Source organism: Mchenga conophoros, linkage group LG23 (assembly GCF_057382185.1).
Source record: "Mchenga conophoros isolate Kocher_MC1m ecotype Shallow Benthic linkage group LG23, M_conophoros_male_GT1.1, whole genome shotgun sequence".
Taxonomy (NCBI): Eukaryota; Metazoa; Chordata; class Actinopteri; order Cichliformes; family Cichlidae; genus Mchenga; species Mchenga conophoros.
In genome coordinates, this window is record NC_140547.1 from 44,471,800 (window position 1) to 44,481,513 (window position 9,714).

At 37.2% G+C, this 9,714-nt stretch overlaps 1 protein-coding gene and 1 pseudogene across 1 annotated transcript in view; one reads left to right on the top strand and one right to left on the bottom strand.

Moving 5' to 3' along the window:
- The window catches only part of LOC146548073 (NACHT, LRR and PYD domains-containing protein 3-like), a 432,988-nt gene that overhangs the window by 336,788 nt on the left and 86,486 nt on the right, over positions 1 to 9,714 (top strand). The gene's annotated exons all lie outside the window — the stretch shown is intronic.
- On the bottom strand, positions 723 to 4,562 carry LOC146548089 (uncharacterized; annotated as a pseudogene).

The window sequence follows — 9,714 nt, forward strand, 5'->3', positions numbered from 1 at the left end:
TATGTTAGCAGTTGTCAATCCTACCTGGAATTCTGGAGTTTCCAAGGTAACATCCTCAACTCTACCAGTCTGCACAGGGGAACTCGGGGCCATAGAGGAAGCAACCTATATAAATATCGTGTACAAGAAATACAAAAAATGTTATGCAAAATATTGGTCTTTATATATGAACGATAAATTTGCGCAACATTTTATACCATCTTTGAAGATCTCCTGAAAGGAAATGGCTTGCGGAGTACTGTTACATATCGCCTCTTCTTTTTTTGGCGACGTTCCTTCCATTTTTCTTCGTCCACTCTAAATTTCTGAACCAAAAATATGAGTCATTGAACATTGTTTAGGAATTACAAGTGAAATGCTGTGACAACATTTTCCTTAATTTACAATAAACCAAAACACACAAAAATGTCCAGTAAGACACACAGGTGCAACCAAGCTATAACATCACAACGTGGGGCACCTCAATATGCCACCACATCAAGAAGACTTTTTTTTAATGTTCCATTTTGAAACGGCAAAGCATTGATGGACATCAGCCAGTCATTTTGCAAACCTTTCTTTGAAGCATTCTTTTTGAGTCTTCGTACTCCTTCAGCAGCGCTGTGTGACTGATTTGATACTGGACAACAAAGTCATCCAGCCTGGTGAGCCTTCCCGAATGTAGACGGATATGTTTCAGATCCCACTGGCTCTTCTCCATTATCCCCTGCGTTTTATTATTCTCAGTAATATTCTGAAAAATCAAATTAAGAAATCATTAAATGTGATTTTTTTTTAAAGATACACATTGTTGTTGTGTGCAATGTTGTATGATCTGCAATACAGATGACTCCTCTGGACCCGCCGTTTCTCAATCACACCACACAAATATGTATATATACTAAAAATCATGTGTCTTACTTGTCTCTTGATCTTTCTTAAGGCATTGTATTTGTTGTGGTACTGCTCATACATTTTCCCAGTGCCATGTCTTCCAAGGTCACCTTTGGATTTTGAAGATTAGAATAATATTGATGTGTGTAATTTCATTTTATAAACTAATTACTTGTCTACTTTAAAATGGCTTACCTAACATTATTGCAGACCATAATCCAGAAAAAGGAAGAAGATATTTGCTGATGTGCTCCATGAGCCCCTTGCTGTAGTAAGGGTTTGCCTCACCATCCATCTCCAATGATGTGTTGGAAATGAGCTTCTTAAAATGTCTCCCAAAGAGGTTGTTTCCCTTGACTCCCTAGCCAACAGACAAAACAGAATAATTATGTGATTTGAACATTGTGTGCACTCGTCTTTCATATCTATAATCTAAAAACCCAACATTATGTTGTATAAAACATTTAAAATTACTTGTGACTTGTGATTATTATAGAATAGAATAGAATAGAATAGAATTCAACTTTATTGTCATTGCACATGCACAGGTACAGGGCAACGAAATGCAGTTTGCATCCATCCAGAAGTGCTTTAGTGATATAGATATATTACAATATATATTAGCAATAATATAGATATGTGAGTATATTACAGAAATGGGTCTATTATGGTATGTTATAATGTACACGGTATGAAGTATGTTGTGAATATTCTATAACTATAAGTATGTACAGGCTGTAGTGAGTACAAGCTATGTACAGAATATGAACAGGATATAAATATGAAAAACTATACAGAATATGAAATAAATAACTTTACAGAATCTGGGATATACAGCTATACAGAAATGGGAACTATGCAAGTTGTAAACAGTTGTAGGATTAAAAATTATCGAATGTACAGAATGATTATTTACACAGAGCTATACAGTAGTGCAGTTAAGATAAGTGAGGGTGTAGATAGTTTCTACAGAGGCTATATAAAGTGCTAGTGGTTGTGAGTGGTGGTTCAGTCCATGTTATTATTGTGTTTGAGGGTACAGTTATTATGCTATTCCAAAGTATTTAAAAAGATATATAAGAGGCAAAAGTTTAGCCTTTAGTTTTAATAAAAATTGACTTCAGTTTACCTTCAGGTCCTCATCAGCTTTTGAGTTTCTGTCATTGCCATCAACATCAACATTGGCTTTCTGCATCAACAACTGAAGGTTGTGAAAATGTTTTTCGACATTCTCACCACTACACGGACTCCCAAAAACAACTGCAGCACTTTGAACCATGTCAGTGAGGTCTTTTAAGGAAGTTGCAGTAGTGAAGACTCCAAAAGTGTGCATTGCAAGATGGTAGTTCTTTGGTGCACTGCAGTTAAAGAAAAAATTGTCTTTAAGTGTTACCAAAACAGTAATAATGTTTTCCCAAATTGAAAAATGAAATGCCATGTCACATGTCACAATAAAAAACAAACAAGTGAATACCATATTAAAAGGACTACACTTTAGAGATGGCACGATACCACTTTTTTATGTCCGATACCGATACCATAAATTTGGATATCTGCCGATACCGATATGAATCCGATATAGTGTTTTTTAATCAACAAAACTGTTTTTTTTAAATATCTTGCTGCATTTTGTATAAGTTCTTACTCAAGTTTAAAACAACAACTACACTAAAGCTATTCTGTTATACCTGTATGCAAAAAAAAATATTTCATAGTTCAGCAATACTGATCAATCTAATAAACATAAACCTACACCATCCTCCCTATTCTGGTATTTTAAAGAGTACTTAGCATAAATATTAAGCAGCCTAACTAATAGGGTTCCAACTCCCAGCAACAACAAAAATAAATAAATAAAAAATAGGGAACCACCCCTCACGCTCCACCTCATGATGCTTAATCGACGTAATCAACCTTAATTTGATGCAGTGTGGAAAAAAAATGCACAGAAATCAATTATTTTTCAAGAAATATTAAATAGATTCAACATCTTTCTTCAACAAAATTGCAGACTGCACAGATGGTACCTTCCCAAAGGAAAAAAAAGTACTATAGCTTACTAGGGTATATATATATATATCGTTAGCTTCATAGCATAAGTGCCTAAGTCATTGACTTAGTCAAATGACTTAGGCAATTATGCTATGAAGCTAACGATATATATATTAGACTTAATAGTTACTATATACAGTAATGGACTTCTATTTATTTTGCATCAAATTAAAACTTTGGGTGTCAGATAATTATTTATTAAAAGCTAGACATTTTAAATGAGAATAAGAAAGAAAAGTATGTCTTTGTGCCCCCTTTTCCCTGTTAATGCCCTATCGGCCCCCCTGGCTAAACTTTGCTAGATCCGCCCCTGCACAGTTACCAGCGTCAGCTACGTAGAAAAAGATCCTCGAGTAGAAAGTAATAATAAATAAATTCTAACAACAGCTGATCAAGCTTAAACGTGCTGCTGTTGTTCAGCCGCTGGTTTCCTCTTTCTGGTGCAAAGTGGGCCAAAAGCAAACTAGAGACACGGACTCGCGACAGAAAAGCCGATCAGCTGATCGTTAAGCAGTTTCATGATTGAAGTAGCAGCAAGAAGAGGCAGTCGCTCCATATATCGTTTGTTAAGCTTAATGCAGGAATGCTTTACAAACATTCAGAGATGGACTTACACACTTGCTTTACTTCTCTCGGGATAACTTTGTCGGAGATGAAATGCCGGGTTGCTAGCGAAGCTCCAAATGCTATCCAGACTACCGACAGGTCCCGCATGCCACAGCCGCTCTATCACGTGATGCATACTGCTCCGACGTGCTAACGTTCTGAGGTGAGTTACGGTGTGTTGCAAGTTTTGTGAGGTGCTTTCGTGATATTTAATGGATCGGATTACATTTTTTATTTTTCTCCGATATCCGATCCAGTAATTTAGGTCAGTATCGGACCGATACCGATACGTAATATCGGATCGGTCCATCTCTACTACACTTACTACTTTTTACAGATCTCCTTGGCATTCTTCATAACATGACTAAGGCATCTGTGAAGAATTGGAACCTCGAAGTCTTCCTTGTTTCCTTTCCCCGAAGCGATGTTATAATAATGATTTATTGTGTCAGAGAGATTTTTTTTGCAAAAGCTAAACAGATAGCTTGCATTAGGACCATAGATCCATCACACATAAGCATTAAAGGTTAACGCATGGCTTTGCGCCCAAAGGCCCTTGCAACATCAGTCAGAAATGCTTCCAAAAAACATGTAACTGAGGCAGTGGTATGGTCACATGTTAAATATGTAGCCACTGGTAGGGGAGAGGATGTTTTCCGTGGATTTCTTACTACAAGTTCGTAAACATAGAAAGGAGGCGAACCCTTTCTTTTTTTCATGATACTTCCTGTAGCATCCAAATAAAGTATGTCCTCCCGACAGCAGCTCTGGAAAATCTCAATGCTCCTGGAAGACCATAAAAAAACACCTTTTGGATGTAACATCACTTTCTGCAATACATCCTCTGGGTTGTTCTTCTTGTTTGCCACCATTAACTGGAGACTCATAATCTCATTATGATGAAGACGACTTTTCTTTCGGATTTCCAAGGCTATGTTTCTCAACACTTGAGGAGTTGGAACTTCATCTCTACAGCCCGATTGCACAACATCATCATCCATTTTGCTCATTGTTTCCAGATACATGGCTCTAGGTAATTGCTTTTCCAATTCATGGCCAATTTTATCTCTCTTATGAGCTCTTACAGGTCTTCTTCTTAGTTCATAGTGGTTGTGCACACACTCGAGACCTTGAAAATTGACTTTTGCCTTTAGATCGTCTTCATTATCTACAGTGACAGTGACAGTGACTGGACAATCCTCAAAACTGCAGTAACCCAGACACCAGAAGAAAGGGCCCTTTCTTACTGAGTCCAAAGCCTTGACTCTGTGCCTTTTGAAGGCAAAGGAACAATATGGAAACACTGTCCGTATTCCGTCTGAAATCAGATTTGTCCACTGTAGTCCCTTGTATCCTCTTTGGGATCTCTTATTTTTTATATTAGTCCATTCTTTCCTTTTCAGGAAAAAAAAATTGTTGCAAGTGGGACCCTGATTCTTATGAATCCATCATCAGATGAGTTGCTGTTAGGCTAAATAAGAGGAAAAATTTATTTTGTGAGAAAACATTTTGTTCATGTTACATAACTACCGTAATATCAGTAAATATACCTGAAATACTTGTGTATTTTAAGTATATTAACAACCAGTGTTTCTAATGTCAGAATATATAGCAAAAATTCATGTTGAGAAGTGTCATGAAATATAAATTTCATTCTATGTTACAACATTTGATAAAATTCTTTATTTAATTGTATATTGTGTTTTTAAAAATATTTTTTATGTAACATAAAGTGGTCATTTAAACAATGATCCTAGCGCCAATCATAACTTATGTGAAAGCATTTTTAATGACTGACCTGCTCAGGAGACAGCTGTCCATCCTCCTGCAAGGAGATGTCCGGTGACAGAGAAGCGGCAGCTGATAGTTCTTCTGGTTGCTATTACATGAGTTGAGAGGTGTAACTTTAGTGTAATTACATGGAAGTGTTAAGGAGAAATTATGATAGTACAGACAGACTGACCTGCGCAGGAGACAGCTGTCCATCTTCCTGCGAGGAGATGTCCGGTGACAGAGAAGCGGCAGCTGATAGTTCTTCCTGTTGAAAATGACATTACCCGTAACAATATTAATTTTAGGGATAATTTCAACAGTAACACATTGACTAAAATTTGGTATACCAACATATTTGATATCAAACACATAGAATTTTATTTATGGAACCTGCTCTGGTGGCTTTTGTCCATTATCTGAATCCCCTTTGACTGGTATAGACAAGTTCTGTAGAGAACAGGCATACATTTTTAATAAATTTGATTTTAACTAAATAATTTAATACAATATATATTTTTTAAAAATAAGTGAAAAGAACTAACCTGACGAAATGCATCACAAATTCTGTAGCGGTTATTTTGATTATTCTGAATACCAAGTGTCAGGCAAACTTGACCCCAGGGGCCTTCTTTATGAAGTGCATGGTCCTCCAGTTGGATGCCATGTTTTTTCAGCTGTTCCACAGTTTCAATAATTTCATTGATTGTAATCGTTTTATTTTTGTTCTAAAACAGAAGATATAGCATTTTCAGTTTTATTTTTCGTGGAAAATGTATATGAAAGAAAAGAAGAAAAAAATACATACCCCAAATAAGCAGAAGCGGTAGACTCTAAGTGTAAAAAAGAAATCATTACATTGTCATTTATATAATTGAAATCATAACATTTTATAAAGAATATGTATAATATTCTCAATGAATTGAGAACAATTTTAAATCGGTGCCACTAATTACAAAACTATCAACTTTGTTTCTATTCAAGTACTATTTGAACATGTTTTTGTGAAATGCAATGCCCCTGAAGAAAATGTGCAGCACTTGATGTTAAAAAGCCATTGCCTGTTAGCAACAGATGTGCCTGTTATAGAACACGTGTTAATTAATTTCTGCCGTATGCTACAACTTTGCCTGAGTCCTGTGCGCAAATCTTTTTTTGTTTTTGCTCATAGCGAAGCCTGTTATCGAAAAAATATGGTGAAATAAATGTAATTTTAAGTGTTACACATAAGAAAAAAGACATTTTTACAATCAGAAATAAACTAGCTAATATCTTAGGCTAGGCTACAAGTAGGGATGGGTATCGTTTAGGTTTTATCCGATACCGGTGCCAAATCGGTACTTTTGAAACGGTGCCGGTGCTCAAACGGTGCTCAAACCGGTGCTTAAAGAATGGAGAACATAAAATTGGTCCAAAAACCACTCATGTTCAGCTGGTTTTTTGTAAAAAGATAACAATGTTAGCCTTTTCTACAGCTATGGGGCATATATGGTATCACTCTTGGCTGGAAGCAGTGCTTAAACAATGGAAAAAACACAAACTTTGTCCAAAAACCTCTCATGTTTAGCTGTTTTCCACTTTTTCTTTGGTCATTTTAGCCTTTTTGGCCAGGGTGAAGGGAGTATCTGCCATCAAACAAGAAGACAGCCGCATGTAGCTATGATGATGTTTGCTAGTTCACCTTACGTGCATTAATGTAATAACGTGGTTAGCCTACTCAAAGTAAATTACACACGAACAACATTAAGCTACTCACGCAGAGAAGAACGGCTGCTGCTGCATCATCATCCTCATCATTTCTGCTACACTGGCAGGGCTAGGGGCCAGGACTCTACTCTTCGGGTTTTTGGGGATGTTGCTAAATCCGGGTCCGATAACAGGCACCACACCCGCAGTAGATGCGCTCGGTGTGAGGTCTCGCAGCAAGCTATCAAATACGGCGCATTTCTCGGCTTTTGAAAAAAACGCTATGCGTCGCCAGGTGTTTCATCAGATTCGAGGTGTTACCTCCTTTGACAGTATCACAGTATCAGCTTAAAGCACTTGTTGCAGGCTGCTGAGTTTGCATATTTTGCTGTGAAGTACAGCCAGACTTTTGACCGCTTCGTCTTGGGCATTTTTAATCTGTAGCTCTGCTCTAAAAGAACGTACGTACCTGGACCCGCCTACTATCCTCAGAAACATAAAATGATTGGCTAGAAGTGTATCACAGCTCAGGAAAAAAAAGCACCGAAATAAAGCACTGAAATGTGCGCTGCTTTTCGGTCTGGTTACTACCGTTTATGACACCGGTACCCATCCCTAGCTACAAGACTTGATTACTCAATTACATGTAATTGGAGATGAACTACTTTGTTAGCAAATTTTAAAAGTTAATATTTAAAGTTTATACTTAAAAAACGAACTCACCCCTTCTCCTTCTTCGGCATTTTTTCTGCACAAGACTTTTATGTTCAAAATGACATGTTTTCACCTCTAGTTTTTGGAATGTCGACAGAGTCAGACACTCAAAGCTCGCATGTCCAGTAGTGGGCGGTATAGGCTCTCCAACAGATTTTGTTTTTTTCAAGTGGACCATTATGGCTTTGCAATATTGCTCCACTTGATTAAAATTTTAAAATATCTCTATTTATTCAATCATTTTATTGTAAAATTTAAATTTGCAGTTATTATCAAAGGAATACACATAAGTGGTTGATAGGAAATATTAAGACTTAGACAAGAGACGTTCAAAAGATGGGGAAAAACAGAGGGGATGTGGGACGGTGACACAAGACAGTAAATTCCATTGGATTACCTACTGGAAGAAAAAAACAGAAAAGAAAACAAGCAAAAATATAACACAATACACAACAGCAAGTATCACATCCACAACCTAGATAAGTATAAGTAACAGTAGATAATAAATATTGGTGTCAGCACGGCCCCTGCCAAGAAACATTACCATCTACATGTATTTAAAATTGAGACGTGGGCACCGGCAACTTAGGAGAGGTTGAATACACAGACCATCCCTTGGACGCCATTCAGCATGCCCAGCACAAGTGATGTTGATGTATAGATTGTGGAATAAAATTGAGGTACAGGTGGTCGGAAGGGGACACAGCAGGAATGTCTCACACCCACCTCAGTGAAACAACTGTACGCCAAAGCCCTTCATGTGTGGCGGTGTGATGGAGTGGGGATGAGGAGGGGAGGGAAGTGAAGGCAAAGTACTCTCTCGTGGGGCCAGGTCCCCCGCTGACCCAAGTAGGCACCCCTGGAAGCCACAAAGGCCCATCCGGACGGGGGCCTACATTAGCACCACCACCAAGCCCCACGGAGCCTTGGGTGGTGGGCGCACATCGTAACCCACCACAGAGGAAAATACATCCACCCAAACATTCAATAATCTCTCTGACTGCATAAGACGAAAGACACCACAGCTGAGTTTATTGTCCACCTCTGTACTAATTTTAAAGTTAACTATTGTCTTTTTTTTGTGGGTTTTAAATGTGGTGAATACTTGACAAACAAAGTAAAAAGAAAAAACCAAAAAGACAATTATAAATTAAAGGGCCTTGGAGATGTCATTCAAACTAACACCATTGCACATCAAAACATAAATGTGAGTAACAGAAAGAATAATAAAACATTTCAGAATAATTCTAAGGTGGAATTACCCTGTGGAAACAGGAACTTTCCATTTTAGAGCATTTTGAAATCACTAAAAGTTAGGTCAATTATGGACCTTATTTTTGAAAGCAAAATCAGAATTACTTGATATTGATATGGTATCACTGTGGGGTTGTATACTGTTGATCTAAAGTGGAATTACCCTGTGGAAACAAGAATTTTTCATTTTAGAGCATTTTGAATCGTTAGAAGATTAAGTCAAATATCGGCAATTTCAAAGGGCCATTACTATGAAAAGCAAAATCAGACTGACTTGATATTGATATGGTATCACTGTGAAAAAGACTGCGGTTGGAAAGTGTTGATACAAAGTTCAAATAGTATTTGGAAATACGACTTTTGCTTTTCAGAGCATTATGAAGTCATTGAAAGAGTAGTTCAAAAATGAAGATTCACAGGGCTTTTACTTTGAAATCCAAACTAAGATGGCCTTGATAGTGACAGGGCACAATTAGGGTACAAGGCTGTGTCATATAGATTGTTCATTAGAGTTTGTAAAATAAAATAAAAAAGCCTAAATTATATGTTATTATGTTCTTAACATATCTGTTAATTGTTAATTAGATGCATTTTTTTTCTTTTTCTGCCCATTCTGTTGGTTTTTGTCTTTTGCCCTTCTCCCCCGTCCCTCTTCTCAGCTGTTTCTCTTTCCCTCTTTCTTTCTCCCCTTCTTTCCCCCAGTCAAGTCTGTCCCGTATTCAGCAAGTGAAAATAAAATAAACAATAAAAGGTGAATCA